At 37.7% G+C, this 18,164-nt stretch overlaps 1 long non-coding RNA gene across 1 annotated transcript; it reads left to right on the top strand.

Annotated features, from left to right (window-relative positions):
- Window positions 1–298: 298 nt before the first annotated feature.
- On the top strand, window positions 299–17,541 carry LOC309860413. The gene is made up of 3 exons (XR_014309352.1): window positions 299–398; window positions 17,160–17,304; window positions 17,443–17,541. It is a non-coding gene; the product is annotated as an uncharacterized lncRNA (long non-coding RNA).
- Window positions 17,542–18,164: the final 623 nt, after the last annotated feature.

Raw genomic sequence — 18,164 nt, 5'->3', positions numbered from 1 at the left:
TTTTGGTGAAGAGTTCATGTTATTTCACTGGGTGTATTGTTTGGTCTGAACTGGTTTATTTAAAAATTTGTGTGTGTGTGAGCATCAGGGGAGGTTTAAACTGTTAAATCCTCAGGGAGCAAATATTTACATTTACCCAGTGAAAAACGTTATGTCCGGGAGCTGCTACATGATAATATCAGAGTCATGTTATATAAGGGGTGTTTCAGCATCGAAGGTCGGAGGTACCGACGTGCTTCCTGTCTGTTGGGTGTGTGTAGTTTTTAGGGCAGGAGGATTCTGGAGCTGCTAGGCACGGCAGATCTTCCATGACCCCTTCCCTCTTGTAACCCAGAGTTGTCTGCATTTTCAGAGTTGTCTGCGTTTATCCAAGACAGCGGAAAATGAACAAGTCCCAGGTAAGTTATTTGTTCATTCCCCACTTTTTTTTTTTTTTTTTTACAGTGGACTTTGTGAGATTTGTAGGAGTCCATATGTTAAGATGGGGAAAATTAGTAATTGATAAAAATCTAACTTTACAGAAAAATATAAAGTAACATCAGGAGCAAGGCCAGGTTGGCTTATAGATACATACTGATCATTATATATCTTAGAGTTTCTAAGGTAATCCACAAATACGTCTCTGCTGTTTCTGATAACCCCGGAAAAAGGAAGACACTGTATTTGGATACAGACAGACCCTTTCTTTTTTTTTTTTTTAAACACAAAAAGTTCTTGAAAGGTATAATTTTTGGTCTTAACATGGGGACACATAGTGGGTAACCTTCCAGTGACCGCCCTGAAAGGAGTGCCTAAAGCCATTCCTCACTGAGAGTAATAGGGTCCAAGAGATAGTTAAAGTAGTGCATTTATAATGGTCTTATTTGGTCCTGCTATAAAAGCTGGTATGTTCAGAGGAATGAATGGCCTGCATGCCTGTTAGAAAAACTCTCCGTGAGGACTTTAGCCAGCTTATGTATTTAAGTTGCACAGCCAATGGTTCAGAGGTAAATTCTCTGGTAAGTATGTCTGAGCTTCCCAGTCAAATTCTTCCCATAGAATTCTGTCCTGGTCTTTCCCCTCTGCTATTGGGATCTACCCAGGTAAAGGTGGCCAAAGATTTAATTGTAATTGCTTTCCTCGAAGAACTGCTGCATTACTCTACTGCAGCTCCTGGATCAAGTCTTCTAGTATCAGTCTTCTGATGGCTTTTTCGTGGAGTCTTCCTCATTGAGCCGTGTGGTTCGGTTCCAATTTTTTATCCTTTGTCTACTAGCTTTATCATCATATCAATACGCAAACATTGAAAAGATAGGTAGAGAGTTGAATAGTACTGTTCATTGTTTTGAATACTTCTAGAAATGTATAAATTATCTTCATGTATCTGCAATGGACATTTTCCCCCTCAATTGACCAGTAATTTGGGATCTATTCACATGTAGTTTAGCCCTTTTAATGCTCTATTTTTCACACTGTATGGTACACTATATTCTAAATACTATATTTTATTGATAGGCATTTAGGTAATTTCCACTTTTCATTAATATATATGCTGCTGTGAATATACTTGTTCTCTCTGCATAGATGCAAGTGTGTCTCCAGACTCTGGAGCAGTGCTTCTCAAAGTTAGGTTCTTTGACCAGAAATGGCAGTATCACCTTGAAACTTGTCAGAAATGCAGATTTTTATGTATGTTCCCAGACCTTCTGGAAGAAAAATTTGGGGGCGAGGCCCAGCAATCCATATATATTTTTAAAGATTTTATTTATTTATTTGACAGACAGAGATCACAAATAGGCAGAGATGCAGGCAGAAAGAGGAGGAAGCAGGCTCCCCGCTGAGCAGAGAGCCTGATGGCAGGGCTCCATCCCAGGACCCTGAGATTATGGCCTGAGCTGAAGGCAGAGGCTTTAACCCAGAGAGACACCCAGGCACCCCAGCAGTCCATATTTTTAACAAGGTGTGCATATGATGCTCATACACATCAAGTTTAAGAATTACTGCTCTATAGTCCAATGATTAGTATTTTTGAGTTACAGGATATGAGCATTTCTAATTTTTCTAGGTAAACTTATTCATTAGAAGACTACTTTCCCTCTCTTCTTTCCAGATATAAAAAGTATTTGTACACTAAGGGGTGAAAACTTTAATTTCCATTTTTCTGGTTGAATTTTTTTGACTTTCATAAATCTGGCTTTTTAAGTTCTTTCAGGCTATGGAGTTTTGTAAGAATTCTTACGTATTTTAGGTGGTAATCTTTTTTTTTTCTTTTAAGATTTTTTAAAAATTTATTTGACAGAGATCCCAAATGGGCAGAGAGGCAGCCAGGCAATGAGAGAGGGGAAAGCAGGCTCCCTGCTGGGCAGAGAGCCCAATGGTGAGGCTCATTCCTAGGACCCTGGGATCATGACCTGAGCCGAAGGCAGAGTCTTTAACTCACTGAGCCACCCCGGCGCCCCTAGGTGGTAATCTTTCATGATAATTTTTATCAATTTTCTTCTCTCCATATGCTTTGTCTTTTAATATAGTAGTATTATTTCTGGAAATTTTACATTGTGATACAACCCTTTTGCCTCTTCTATTTTTTATTATTGTTTTCCTGACCCTGGGGGCCTGATGACATTTTTCTGTTTTCTGTCTTTTTTCTAATAAGACTTTTTAAAAATATTTAGTACCTTAATCTAGAATTTTTTAGTATAATGTGATAAGGGATCTGATTTTATATTTGAGCATCTCTAAAAAATAAGCAGAACAATAAAAGCACTAACATAATACACGTGAGTGGGAATGCCTGCCGTGTTTCTTCTCCATTATGCACGTTGCTGACTTTGGACTGGGTTTTTTTTGTCATGTTCACAAAGTATCCTTGAAGTCTTATTTTATTGAAAATTAGAATAATTTTTCCAAATGCTTTCTTAACATTTAATGGGAATGATGATATATTTTTTCTTTTTAGATCTATTATATTTCCATATTTCTTAAAAACTAATCTTTATTTTTTTAAAAGAAGCCCTACTTGGTCAAAGAGTGTTACTCTTTTGATGATAACTGTAATTCTGTTTGTCAGTATTTTTTTCCATAACCTTGTCACTTAAAAAACATTTAATTTGATTTCACTCATATGTATAATTTAAGAAACAAAAGGGATGAATATATGGGAGGGGGGAAAGGAGAGGGAAACAAGCCATAAGAGACTCTTAAGGACAGGACAAACAGGGCTGGTGGAGGGAGGTGGTGGGGATAGACTATATGGGTGATGGTATTATAGAAGGCACTTGTGATGAGCACTGGGTTTTGTATGCAAGTGATGAATCACTGAATTCTGCTCCTGAAACCAGTATTGCACCGTATGTTAACTGACTAGAATTTAAATAAAAATTTGGAAAAAGTATTTAATTTGTTCCTTATTATTCCTAGTGGCTTTTCTAATTTGTTTGGACTAATATTTATCACAGATAGTATTTTATTCTTCATGGAGCCAGCTTTTGGTTTTATTGATTTTCACTCTGTTTTTTTCCCTTTAAAAAAAAAAAAGATTTGGGGTTCCTGGGTGGCTCAGTGGGTTAGGCCTCTGCCTCCTGCTCAGGTCGTGATCTCGGGGTCCTGGGATCAAGCCCCACATTGGGCTCTCTGCTCAGCAGGGAGCCTACTTCCTCCTCTTTCTCTCTCTGCCTGCCTCTCTGCCTCCTTGTGATCTCTCTCTCTGTCAAATACATCAATAAAATCTTAAAACAATTATTTATTTGAGAGATTGAGCACGGGCATGCATGAGCCCAGGAAGCCGGGCACAGAGAGAGGAAGAGGGTGTATTATGCAGATTCCACGCTGAGCCTGGAGCCCAATGTGGGAATCAGCCTCACAACCCTGAGATCATGACCCGAACATAAATCCAGAGACCGATGCTTAACTTACTCTAGCACCCAGGCACCCCTCCACTGTTATTTTTTTTTAAGATTTTATTTATTCATTTGAGAGATCACATGTAGGTGGTGGGTGGCGGTGGGGGTGGAAACAGACCCCCCGTCAAGCAGAGAGGCCAATGTGGGGCTCAATCCCAAGACCCTGAGATCACGACCTGAGCCGAAGGCAGAGGCTTAACCCACTGAGCCAACCAGGCACCCTTCCACTGTTATTTTTATTAACTTCTGCTTTTACCTTTATTCTTTCCTTCAGATATCTTTGGTTATAGGATGTTTTTTGTAACTTTTTGTTGAAGATGAGTTTATTGTAAAGCTCTTTATTATGCCCATGTAAGGATATAATTTCCCTCTACTACTACTTTGGCTGCAGAATCAGTATCATGTATCAATATGTGGTGCTTTTTTTTTTTTTTCTACACAGGCTGCCATTTCCTTTCTGATACCTTCTTTGATCACTTACTTAAAATGTATTTTATTTTTTAATCTTATTTTTTAATAAAGATTTTTATTTATTTATTTGACAGACAGAGATCACAAGTATGCAGAGAGGCAGACAGAGAGAGAGGAGGGAGCAGGCTCCCCACCAAGCAGAGAGCCAGATGCGGGGCTTGATCCCAGGACCCGGAGACCACAACCCAAGCCGAAGGCAGAGGCTCAACCCACTGAGCCACCAGGTGCCCCTTTAATCTTATTTTTATACATACAACAAATGTTTTTAAAAAATCCACAGATTGTAAGTGTAGAGCCCAGTGAATTACCACAAATCTAATGCCCGCATAACTAATACATAGGTCAGAGCAAACACTGGCAGCGCTTCTAAAGCCTCCCTTGTGCTCCTCTCACAATCCGTACCTGTTACTATGCTGGTCATTCATTTGTGTGTAATCAGTGGCTTCAAGGGTAGCATTAAGTAGTGAAATGATGAAGACCATCTGGCCCTAAAGGCCTAAAGTATTTGCTCTCTGGCTCTTTACAAGGAAGACTTTCCAGATCCTTGGATTAGTTTATTAAAGTTATTAATGTTGCTGTCATTTGTATCCTGTTTAAAATTAATTTTCCTACTCTAAGGCCAGATAGATAATCTCCTCTGTTATTATCTATTTATTTATTTATTTATTTAGGCTTTCACATTTATGCCTGTTTTAATGGACTTGGTATTTACTTTTGTTTGTTTAGAAATTTTTTTTAAGATTTTATTTATTTTTTTGACAGAGATCACAAGTAGGCAGAGAAGCAGGCAGAGAGAGCAGGGGGAAGTAGGCTCCCTGCTGAGCAGAGAGCCCAATATGGACCTCGATCCCAGGACCCTGAGATCATGACATGAGCCAAAGGCAGAGGCTTAACCCACTGAGCCATGCAGGCACCCTGTTGAGAAATCTTTTTATCATTAGGACATTGCATCTTTTTCAGAACAAGTATAATTTACAGAAATTATAGAAGGCAGCTTTTTATCAAATATCAATGTTTAGCAATGTTTTGTTTTGCCAGAATATTATTTCAGTTGTAAAAACCATCTTCAGTTGCAAAAGGTAATCAAAAACCTTACTAGAGGGTGCTTAGGTGGTGCATCCGGTTAGGTGTCTGACTCTTGTTTTTCGCTCAGGTCATGGTGTTGAGGTGGTGAGATTGAGCCTCACATTGGGCTCTGTGCTTAGCCTCTGCCCCTCCTGCTTGTGTGCTAGCTCTCTCTAAAATAAATAAGTAAATCAAGGGGTGCCTGGGTGGCTCAGTGGGTTAAAGCCTGTGCCTTCAGCTCTGGTCATGATCTCAGGGTCCTGGGATAGAGTCCCACATTAGGCTCTCTGCTCAGCAGGGAGCCTGCTTCCTCCTCTCTCTCTCTGCCTGCCTCTCTGCCTACTTGTGATCTCTCTTTGTCAAATAAATAAATAAAATATTTTAAAAAATAAAATAAGTAAGTAAATCTTAAAACACAAAAAACTCTTTGGATTTAACTTGGTTTTATCCTAAGAAGTCTTAAGCTAAACAATATTTTAAGTAGGAAAACATGCACTTTTAAATAGTTTGGTATACTGTTTCTGTAGTTATAAACATCTATCAACTGGTTTCTTTTATAGGAAATCTGATGAGTTTATCACATCAAGCATTATGTAATCCAAGACAAGAGCTAATTACCTTCTAACTATAGTACTCTGTGTAACAATTGCAAATATCAAAGGTATTAGTGGTTAATAATTGCTATACAATTTAAAACAAAATTTGTTTACTGGATTGTTTTTCAGATTGCAGCTGCTCCTTAGGGATTTCCTGTAAATAAAAGCTCCAAAGCAATTCATGTAGGGCTTAGTTTAGATCAGTACTTTTTTTCTCGTTATCACTCCCCCTCCCACAACCCACCCCCCTGCAGTTGCACCATATTATTAAAAACACTAAGTGCCTGGGATATATGCTTCAGAAGACAGTGATTGAGTAATTTCAATAACGTGAAGTTCTTCATGTAAAAAAGATGGTTTTTTTTAATTTTTAATTTTTTATTATCATAGAATGTATTATTAGCCCCAGGGGTACAGGTCTGTGAATCGCCAGGTTTACACACTACAGCACTCATCATATCACATACCTTCCCCAGTGTCTGTAACCCAAACACCCTTTCCCTAACCGCCCCCCCCCCCCGCAACCCTCAGTTTGTTTTATAAGATTAAGAGTCTCTTATGGTTTGTTTCCCTCCCGATCGCATAAAAAAGATGTTTTGTAGTCACAATTACTTCAAAAAGTAATTATATCCAAATAACCTGGCATGTTATGCTTTAGCAATTAGAGAACCATGGCTTTGACACCTGACAGTTTATAAGTTATTGAAATGTGAAATGCTAAACGATGTGAACAGCTCTTCTCTCTTTGGAGTGCTGCAAAGTTCCAGGTTGACTTTATTTTTCAGATAACATCTTAAGCCCACTTTATAGCATATTAAGTCATAAAGGACAAATCCAGGGAAGGTAATACCTTTCCTAAGTTACAAAACTGTAGCAAATTAGTACAGTACTCTTTAATACAATAAAATTCTTTGTTGTTGTTGTTGGAGTTCTGTATTACCTTAATAATAATTTTCACTCCAAAAATGTCATTTAAGTACCAAACAAAACACTGTGGTTTTTAATGGTGCTTTATAACAGAGCAAGTTATTTTATACAAATCAGTATCTTTTAAAACTGTAAAATTTTTCCTTTTTTAAAGATTTTACTTAGAGAGTGCAAATAAGTGTTCACACAAGCAGGGGGAAGAGGCAAAGGCAGAGGGAGAAGCAGACTTCCTGCTCAGTGGGGAACCTGATGTGGGGCTTGAACCAAGGACCCTGAGATCATGATCTGAGCCAAAGACTGATGCCTAACCAACTGAGCCACCTTGTTGCCCCTATAATTACTCTCTCTCTCTCTCTCTCTCTTTTTTAAGGATTTCCTAATGCAAGCTCTTTAGGTTTACCGGAGCAAGATAATTATATGTATTTAGGTGGCTCAGCTTTGTTTTGGGGTTAATCCAAAGCCGGGAAGAGTACTAATGCATGAAAAGCTTTACAGTTCTACATTAAAGGAGATGTAATATGCCAATATGATTTTCTAGGTCCTTTTCAGAAATTGCTAAATTTTCACATAACTGCTAGAATCCTCAGGAATTAGATGGACATTTCATACAATACTACTTTCGGATGATCCCTTTTATTTAGAAATCTGCCACCTCTTTGTTTTGATAAAAAAATCATACAGTTTTTCTTCAGCTTATTAAAAAATATCCTACCTAAAATATATTTCTGATTTTTAAATAACAAGTATATTGCCAGCTTGCAGAGATGTGGGGAGTGGGTGTTTCGTGTAACAGCTTTCATCCTCATTTCTCTTACAAACCCTGCCACTGCATTTGGTGTCTTCATGCTCCCTCTTGCCGAAGCTGCCAAGTCTTCAGTCTCAGCATTTAATTGATATATTACCCATTCCATTGTTTCCTGGCCTTTATTGGCATTTGAAGATACCATGCTTGCCGTCAGTCCTTCAAGGTAACTGCTAAGACTGACTCCTTCCATAGTGATCGCAGCTTCTTGAGTCAAAATATTTTTTTCTGGGTCTTGAAGGTGTGGTTTGTGTATAAACTGCAGAAACCGTATTTGTAAGTGAAATATTAGTAGGTTTAAGTTCCATCGCTTTCTCTGCAGAATCAAGTACAGAGTATTCTTGCACAAATGTGTTAGTTTTTGCTGCAATATGAGATTTCACAATGGAAGGCAGCCCCCACTCTATGCTGAGAAGTCTTTGGCTGTACAGCTTTCCAGAGTGATCTGTATGTCTGTCCAGTACATTACCTCCAACCACATTTGGGTCTTCCTGCGTTGCAGCTGTAATAGTTTCCAATGGGTGGTCAAAGACGTGGTCTGAAGTCCAGATCTTCATGGTGCCGGCCACTTGCACAATGTCCCTGGTGTTCACTTTTATTCTTTCTTTTAAAGATTTATTTTATTTATCTGAGAGACAGAAAGAACACGAGTGAGAGGATGGAAGGAGGGAAAGAATCTCAAGCAGAACCACTGAACACAGACCCCAACATGGACCTGATCCTACAACCCCGAGATCATGACCTTAGCCGAAACCAGGAGTCAGACGCCTAACCAGCTCTGCCACCCAGGCGCCCCTTATTTCTCATTTCTTACCACACCAAGGATGTCCCCTTCTATCCCTTCTTATCTAAAGTTTTTCTTGTTTTTGTGAGTGTCTATTAAATTTTATTCAATGGTTTTGAACATCTATTGAAATCATGTGATTTATCTCCTCTATTTTCTTAGTTGGTAAATTACATTAATTTTTAAATGTAAAACAAACTAGATATTCTTGAAACTGAGCTGGGCCATGGTATTCTTTCTATATATTCCTGGCTTTAGTTTGATAATACTTTGTTTTGGATTTTTATATTTGTGTCCTTCATGAGAAAGACAGACCAGTAAGTGTTTTGGGGTAGAGAGGGGGCAGAATATGTTCTTGTTATGATTTAGTATTTAATATCAGGAATATGTTGAATATATAACATGAATTTGGAGTATTTCCTCTTGTTTTCTCTACAGGATCTTTTAGTTTGTTGCTACTTCTTAGGTTTTCCATTCATATGTGAGGACATCTGTGACTGGAGTTGCCTTCATGGGAAGATTTCTTTCTTCCTGTCTCTCTTCTGTTAAGGAAGCTCTTTCCCAACTTGGGGCTTGAACTCACAACCTTGAGATTGAGAGTCAAGTGTTCCATCAATTGAGCCAGCCAGGCACCCACATAGGAAGAGTTTAAATTATAGATGCAATTTCCTTAACAGACATGTGGCATTAGATTTGATTTCCTTTCCTTTCCTTTCCTTTTCTTTCTTTGTTTCTTTCTTTCTGCCTGTTTTTTGTAGACTACATGTCCACAGTGGAGCCCAGTGCAGGGCTCAAACTCATGACCCTTCGACTGAGACTTGAGCCAGGATCAAGAGTCAAACACTCGGGGCACCTGAGTGGCTCAGTGAGTTAAGCCTCTTCCTTCAGCTCAGGTCATGATCCCAGGGTCCTGGGATCAAGCCCCACACCTGGCTCTCTGCTCAGCAGGGATTCTGCTCCCTACCCACTCCCACAACCTCTGCCTGCCTCTCTGCCTACTTGAGATCTCTGTCTGTCAAATAAGTAAATAAATAAAATCTTAAAAAAAAAGTTGGACACTCAACCAACTGAGCTACCCAGGTGACCCTAGATTTTCTTTTTTAAAAAGTAAGTTTTGATAAGTAGTTTCTTTCTTTGAAAGTAAACTTTCCCCCCACATTTTCAAAATTATTGGCCCTTAATTTCTTCACTATATTTTTATAGACGACAGAAACTGTATAGAGATGTTGTTTTCATGCCAGATATTGGAGAGTGAACCTTTCTTCTTTATAACTTGATCAGCTTTGGCAAAGAATTGTCAAGGTACAAACTTGGTTTTGTCCTCTCTCTTTATACTATATGTAGATTTTTTAAATTTGTTAATGTCTGATCTGTAACATGTCTTTGTGCATATATTAGCTGTAACTTCCTCTTTTGCTTTAAAAAAAGGTAGATACTTACTGATTTTTTTAACTTCTCTAATATATACTATTAAGGATTTTTTTTTAAAGCGTAACTTCTTAGATGTGTCTTACAGGTTTTGGTATGTTGTATTTTGATAATTCACTTAAAAATGTTCTCTAATCTAGGGGTACAAGAATGTTTCAGTCGGTTAAGTGTCCAACTCTTGGTCTTGGCTCAGGTCGTGGTCTTGGGGTTGTAGGACTGCGCTGTATGGAGGGCTGCATGCTCAGTGGGGAGTCTGCTTGATATTCTCCCTCTGTCCCTCCCCACCCACTTGCAGGCACATGGGTGTGTTCTCTCTCTCAAATAATAAATAAATAAATAACCTCTAATCTCTATTTAGAAATATATTTCTTAAATAAATATAACACCACATGTATCTTAATCTGTAAACGTGATGTTTTCTGGTTAATCTTTTTCTTACTGATATATTAAACACTGTAAAAAGAATGTTCTCTGTATGATATCAAATCTTTGAAGTTGTAGAACTCTGCTTTGTGTCCCAAACTGGTCAATTTAAGTACAGAGTATGTGTGGATCTGAAAAGTGTGTGTGTGTATGTGTGTAAATATATTTGGCAGTTTGGGACTACATTTTCCCTGAAGGTAATTACTGTTTCATTTCTCTCTGGCTGCTTTTAAGGTTTGCCATTTATATTCAGTCTTTCTCATAGTTTTTATATCTCTTCTGAAAACTCTCAATCTGTCCATCTTTTTCACTTTATCATTTTTTAAAAAGATTTTATTTCTTTATTTGATAGAGATCACAAGTTGGCAGAGAGGCAGGCAGAGAGAGGGAGAAGCAGACTCCCTGCTGAGCAGAGAGCCTGATGCGGGGCTCGATCCCAGGACCCTGGAATCATGACCTGAGTCTAAGGCAGAGGCTTTAACCCATTGAGACACCCAGGTGCCCCTTCCCTTTATCATTTTTTTAAAAATTATAGTTGACAAACAATGTTACGTTAGTTTCAGGCATACAATATGGTGATTCAACGAGTCTTTTTCTTTATCATTTTAACCATAGTCATTAAATATGTCAGATAATTCCAATATCTGGAGCTCCCTGTGTCCTAAGCTTAAATTTTTAGAAGAAATATATTAGACCATTCATTCGGCAAATATTTTTGGAACACCTTTCATGGACTGTTTTAAGTGTTTGGAATATATACTATAAACAAAATAACCTGCGTTTCTGAACCTGTTTGGAACCTGGAGAGTTCTGCATGGCCATGCTGAATTACTTTTTGCTTTTTTTTTTTCCTGAATTACTCTTAATAGACTGTTATGAATTGAGCTTGCAAGTGTTTTATTTAGAATATATGTATCAAAATTAAATAGGAATTGTTTTTGAACAATATTTTGTTACTAAATTTATAATGTTCCACAGATATTTTTTATGGTATAGAATGTTTAAATTATATGGGTTGTTGGGGGTTGCCTAGTGGCTCCATCAGTTAAGCGTTTGCTTTTGGCTCAGTTCCTGATCTCGGGGTCCTGGGATCGAGCCCTTCATTGGGCTCCCTGCTCAACAGGAAGTCTGCTTCTCCCTCTGCCCCTTCACCTGCCCGTGTGTGCTCTCTTTCTTGGATAAATAAATCTTTTTTTTTTAAATTTTTTTATTTTTTATAAACATATATTTTTATCCCCAGGGGTACAGGTCTGTGAATCACCAGGTTTACACACTTCACAGCACTCACCAAAGCACATACCCTCCCCAATGTCCATAATCCCATCCCGTTCTCCCAAACCCCTCCCCCCAGCAACCCTCATTTGTTTTGTGAGATTAAGAATCACTTATGGTTTGTCTCCCTCCCAATCCCATCTTGTTTCATTGATTCTTCTCCTACCCACTTAAGCCCCCATGTTGCATCACCACTTCCTCATATCAGGGAGATCATATGATAGTTGTCTTTCTCTGCTTGACTTATTTCACTAAGCATGATACGCTCTAGTTCCATCCATGTTGTCGCAAATGGCAAGATTTCATTTCTTTTGATGGCTGCATAGTATTCCATTGTGTATATATACCACATCTTCTTGATCCATTCATCTGTTGATGGACATCTAGGTTCTTTCCATAGTTTGGCTATTGTGGACATTGCTGCTATAAACATTCGGGTGCACGTGCCCCCTTGGATCACTACGTTTGTATCTTTAGGGTAAATACCCAATAGTGCAATTGCTGGGTCATAGGGCAGTTCTATTTTCAACATTTTGAGGAACCTCCATGCTGTTTTCCAGAGTGGCTGCACCAGCTTGCATTCCCACCAACAGTGTAGGAGGGTTCCCCTTTCTCCGCATCCTCGCCAGCATCTGTCATTTCCTGACTTGTTGATTTTAGCCATTCTGACTGGTGTGAGGTGGTATCTCATTGTGGTTTTGATTTGTATTTCCCTGATGCCGAGTGATATGGAGCACTTTTTCATGTGTCTGTTGGCCATCTGGATGTCTTCTTTGCAGAAATGTCTGTTCATGTCCTCTGCCCATTTCTTGATTGGATTATTTGTTCTTTGGGTGTTGAGTTTGCTAAGTTCTTTATAGTTTCTAAACACTAGTCCTTTATCTGATATGTCGTTTGCAAATATCTTCTCCCATTCTGTCAGTTGTCTTGATTTTGTTAACTGTCTTTTAATATAAATAAATAAATAAATAAATAAGCATGGGTTGTCACTTAGTGTTGGCTAGATTTTAATCCTGAAAAATATCTGAAATTGTTTTTTTTTCCATGGTAGATCTTCAAAATCTTCAATTGATTTTTAAATATTTTTAAGTCCTATTTTTGGTTATTGGACTATACACTGATTTTCTACCTTTCTCTTAAATCTATTTTGGTAGTTCTTTAATGTTTCAGCCCAAAGCATTGGTTTCTTTTGGGATATCATATACAATATTTTCTTTAGGAAAACAAAATATATTTCATGGAGATTTGAGTGTATCTCCTATATTTTCATAGATACATGACTGTGTCTTAAAAGTGTCCTCGTGGGGTGCCTGGGTGACTTAGAGGGTTAAGCCTCTGCCTTCAGCTCAGGTCATGATTCCATGGTCTTGGGATCAAGCCCCACATCAAGCTCTCTGCTCAGCAGGGAGCCTGCTTCCCCTTTCTCTGCCTGCCTCTCTGCCTACTTGTGATCTCCTCTCTGCCTACTTGTGATCTCTCTCTCTCTCTTGCTCTTTTAAATAAATATTTTTAAAAAGTGTCCTCGTATTTATAGTTGTATTTTTTTTTAATTTATTGATTTCACAGAGAGAGTGCAAGCAGGGGGAGCAGCAGAGGGAGAGGGAGAAGCAGGTTCCCCACTGAGCAGGGAGCCCAATGTGGGGCTCGATCCTAGGACCCTGGAATCATGACCCGAGCCGACGCTTAACCAACTGAGCCACCCAGGCACCCCTATAGTTGTATTTTCTTTAAGTGATTGTCTTTTCAGATATTTGGTGCCAAAAAAGATAAATGATTTCTTTCTCTTCTTGAAGAATCATCATTGCTCATTTCATTCTTTTAGCCCTCAGTGTTACCTTATCTGCTGTGAATTACGTTAAACTACTTTAATTTTGCTTATCTATTTTTTAACGTATTTTTATTCATTTGAGAGTGAAAGAAGAGTGGGGGAAGGGAAAAGGGAGAGGGAGAAGCAGACCCTACTGAGCAGGGAACCTAACATGGGGCTTGATCCTAGGACCCTGAGATCATGACCTGATCCCAAGGCAGATGCTTAAGTGATTGAGTCACCCAGGTGCCCCTATTTTGCATATATATTTTTTGCAGTATATTTGATATTTTCCCTTTATTTTGTTTTCAAATTTTTTTGATATTGCAAATAATTGGTTTTGTTTTCAAATCAGTTATGTCACCCATTGGTAAAAAAATTAGCATATTCATATACCATTTTATAGTTTAGGTTTTTTGTTTTACAGTCTTGTTTACTGTATATCCTAGTATAACATCATTAATGTTTTGTGTGTTCTATGTCGTTTTAATTTTTGTCATACACTCAGTTTCTCATTGCACTGCTGGTCAAATTTACTTTCTTTTTTTTTCCTAATTTGATAAATTGTTGGTTTCTAGTTTTGATTATGAAGACATTACTGTTATAATAGTCTATATTTCTCTGTTAACACATCTTTATTGAGTAATGTTTTATTATCAGGTTCTTTTGATTGTCCATTTCTTCCCTTTCATCCAAACTAGAAAAGAATGTCAGAATGATATTGCATTTCCACATCACTTCTAAATAAGTGCCTTGGTTTTGCTATTGTATTTCAGAATCTTTTGTTTTAGTCTATTGGTTTTATGAATAGTATATCATCAGTTTTATGCCAGGAACTTAGTGTGTATTATAAGTTCCAAAAAGTATTTTTTTGTCAGTTAATTGAGGTAAGCTGTATATAACTTAAGTGTCAAGCTTGATGAATTTTTATATGTGTGTGTATGTGTGCACACGCATGCACACACCCCTGTGTAATTGCCACCCAGTACCCAAGAAGTTTCTCTGGTACTTGAGGTTTATCTTACCTTGACATATCTTATCATTGATTAGTGTTGCTTGTATATCTGGATTCCACTCAGTATCGTATATGTGAGATTCATCCATTTTGCCGAGTGTATCAGTTTTTCTTTTATCTTCGTTATGTATTCCACTAATAGCCATACTGCAGTTTTATTTCTCCTTCTGTTGATGGGCTTTTGGACTGTTTCCAGGTTTTGGCTAATAAATCAAACTGCTCTGATTATTTCCTATAGACCCTTTGGTTGACAAAGGGTATATAACTAGGAGAGGAATTAATACAATAGCTTTAAATAGAAATTCCTTAATATTTCACCAAGGTATATGTACTTGCTTATCCTCCCACTGGCAAGGTATGAATGTTCCAGTTGTTTTCACATTTTTGCCAGTATCTCTATTTGGTATTTTCCGAGTTTTTCATTTCAGACATCCCGGTGTGTATGTCATTGTGGTTATCATGTGAGAGTTAGGTTCGGGGTAGGTGGTAGGTACTAGATGGGATATGAAGGAGCTTCTCAGTTTCACTAATGTTTTTTTTCTTGATCTAAATGCTAGTTTTATGCATGTGTTCACTGTGTGAAACTACATGGAGCCTTTGTACTCCAAGGTTCACTTTTGTGTTATTTTTAAGTATATTCATACTTCAACAAATTTACAAAAATCACAGAGTTGACAATGACAAATTGTTAATCTAAAGAAGTCTCAAGGATATCATTAAGCTAAAACCAAGAGTCAGAATAACGTTAATTTTTTCATATACAGAGGTCAGAATTCTTCAGCATGTTTCCTTCCTTTTTTTTTTTTTGCTTAAGAGAGAAAGAGACTACACACATAAGCACATGCATGATTAGGGGATGGGCAGAGGGAAAGGGAGAAAGAGAATCTCCAGTGGACTCCCCATTCAGCATGGAGCCTGATGCGGGGCTTGATCTCACGACCTGAGATCATGACATGAGCCAAAATCAAGAGTCAAATGCTTAACAGACCCATCCACCCAGGCTCCCCTAAATTGAACACTTGTATATTTCACCATTAAGTGTAATATTTGCTGTAGGTATATATGAAAGTCCATTATCACACTAGGGAAATTTCTAGTTTGTCACTAGTTGTTTTTTGTTTTGTTTTGTTTTTTAATTACGGTTTTGGTTATATACTCAGATGATCATATTGTCATCTCTTAGTTTTTAAAACTATTCATTCTTATTTTTATTTCCACCTTCAGAAAATTCCTTCATGGCCTGTTCTTCTGTTTTCCATTTACAAAGTGATTTTTTCACACCTTGCATTCTTGATTATTGTCAGTCTCTTACTTCTCTGAGAGCTTTCTGATTCATTGTTGGTGATATCAAATGCTACCAAATTATTATGTTTGTCAAATCTTTATTTTTATTCTATACCTATAGTATTATATTTCACATTTAAGATGTATCTTGTTAAAATACAGTGTCCAGTTTATTTTTTTCCTTGCTTATTTTGTGATACTTGTGTTTATGCAGCTGTTTGGGCATATTCTCTGAGGAAATTTCTTTCTGCCCATGATTGGTGGCCATGTTCTCTCACTCTCTGTCCACTTATCAATTCCCTATTTGTTTCACAGCTTTTGCAGTTGTAGTTTAAGCGGTGTTCTTTGTCCTTTAGCTTTCCTTTTACTTTTTTGGGAGAATTGGTCTATAAATAAAAACCTAGTTACATAATTTTTATATACTCTCAGATCTCTTCTCTGGCTCCCCTTTCTTTGAAACAGTGAGTCGTAAAGTAGAGGCATGCACTCTAGATGACATCCCAAACAATCCAGTTGGTATCTTCTCTGTGTTCTACAGGTATTTCAAGTGTAACAGTTCCAAAATCTTCCCTTCTTATTTTCTACACATCCTAATTATGGGCTCAAAATTGAAGACTTAGAAACTGGAATGTGTACTGCAGTGGATAAAATATTAATAAATATTAATAAATTAATACAATATTAAGCTGTCTCTTTACTTTTTAAAGTTGAAGAAGAATAAAGCTTGTCACAAAATATATTGATAATTTATTTCCATAATTCATAAATACAAACTTGTGTAGTACTCAGAAATACTCTCTAAGGTTGGTGGTGGTCACATATGTTGGAGACTTGGTGTGAAACTACTCTGTAATCCATTTCATAGCTTGCTTTCTTCCTGGCCCTTTCTGTCCTCACAGCTCCAGCTGCTTCTCAACATTTCCTGTGCTGTTTGCCCTCTGCTCATTTCCCAAATGTGCTAGAGGAGCAGAGGAGCCCTGCCTTCGCATGTACCATGGAGTTGCATGAACAACACAGCATGACCGTTTGTCCCGTAGCTGTTCTTCAGTGAAGCTCAAAATAGAACTAATTTTCTTCCTCATTTATTTTAGTCTGTCTGCTGTGTACTCTCACCTTAGCAATTGTAACATACTACTGTGTGTTTTATTACCATATTATTGCTACTTGAATCCAAGAACAATTTTAATAATTTAGCATTTCTAAGAACTAGAATGGTTCCAGATACAGTGTGTAATTTGATCATTTTTTGCATGAATAATACCTTAAGCAATGGCATAGTATTTCCATTATGGTTTCTCATCTTCCCACAAAGTATAAAGTCAGATGTTTTGCAAACTATTTGGTAATCCTGGTGAGGATTGGTTCCCATACAGCTTTTTCCATGTTACCCAATTCTGAACATTTCAGATTGAACAGAAATTCCAGGGGTCAGTGTCATTTAAGGATGTGACTGTGGGCTTCACCCAGGAAGAGTGGTAGCACCTGGATTCAGCTCAGAGGTCCCTGTCTAGAGACATGATGCTGGAGAACTACAGTAACCTTGTCTCAGTGGGTAAGGTCTGGTTTTTTGTAATTCTAAGTAGCATGTTCTCATTCTTTTAACTGTGAAGCATATAGACACTGTAGAGTTGGATGATTTTTAATATTGGAACTGAGTAATCAGTGATAATTGATCTCTTTTGGGTACCAGGAAGATATTTGTGTTTACCTCTCCAGTGAAATGTTCAATAGCATCTTCATCGAGCAGCTCCAGAAGCTTGCTGCTCTTTCAGAGACCCTGCAAGCCAGGACTTCTGGTCTGAATCCTGAACTGTTTTGCTTTGTCAGAGTATTGTGTTACCAAACCAGAAGTGGTCTTCAGGCTAGAGCGAGGAGAGGAGCCATGGATACTGGAGGAAGAATTCCCAAGCCAGGGCTTCCCAGGTGAGTTAATGGACTCTGCACAGATGAACATCAGGGCATTTAGTATTTTCCCATGATTAACTCAGAGGTTGACAATTTCAAGAATATCTCTTTAGATGTCTTAATCCTGGGAACTGACTGGGAATACTGGTTTTTTAACAAATCTCCAGAAACCACTCTTAAAATAACATTTTTTGATTCACTTTTTTAGTATTTACCATTCTTACATCTGTCAAAAAACCAGTCCTTGCCTACTTTATTTTTACTGTTGTTTTTTTCATTCCTTTGTTTCCCAAAGCAGTTTCAGTTGCCTGCCTTACTGTCATCAGGCATTCTTTCATATGCTCATTTTTTGACTCCAAATAATTTTTGAGTAATTGCTATTATCTATGTGTCAATGAGCTTATACAAATAGCAGTACAGCCAACAAATACATGAAAAGATGGTCAGCATTACTAAACATCAGGGAAATGCAAATTGGAACCACACATCACACCATTTAGAATGGCT

The sequence above is a fragment of the Mustela nivalis genome (assembly GCF_964662115.1).
Source record: "Mustela nivalis genome assembly, chromosome: 2".
In the NCBI taxonomy this organism is placed as follows: domain Eukaryota; kingdom Metazoa; phylum Chordata; class Mammalia; order Carnivora; family Mustelidae; genus Mustela; species Mustela nivalis.
This window is presented reverse-complemented; position numbering and strand designations above follow the sequence as displayed.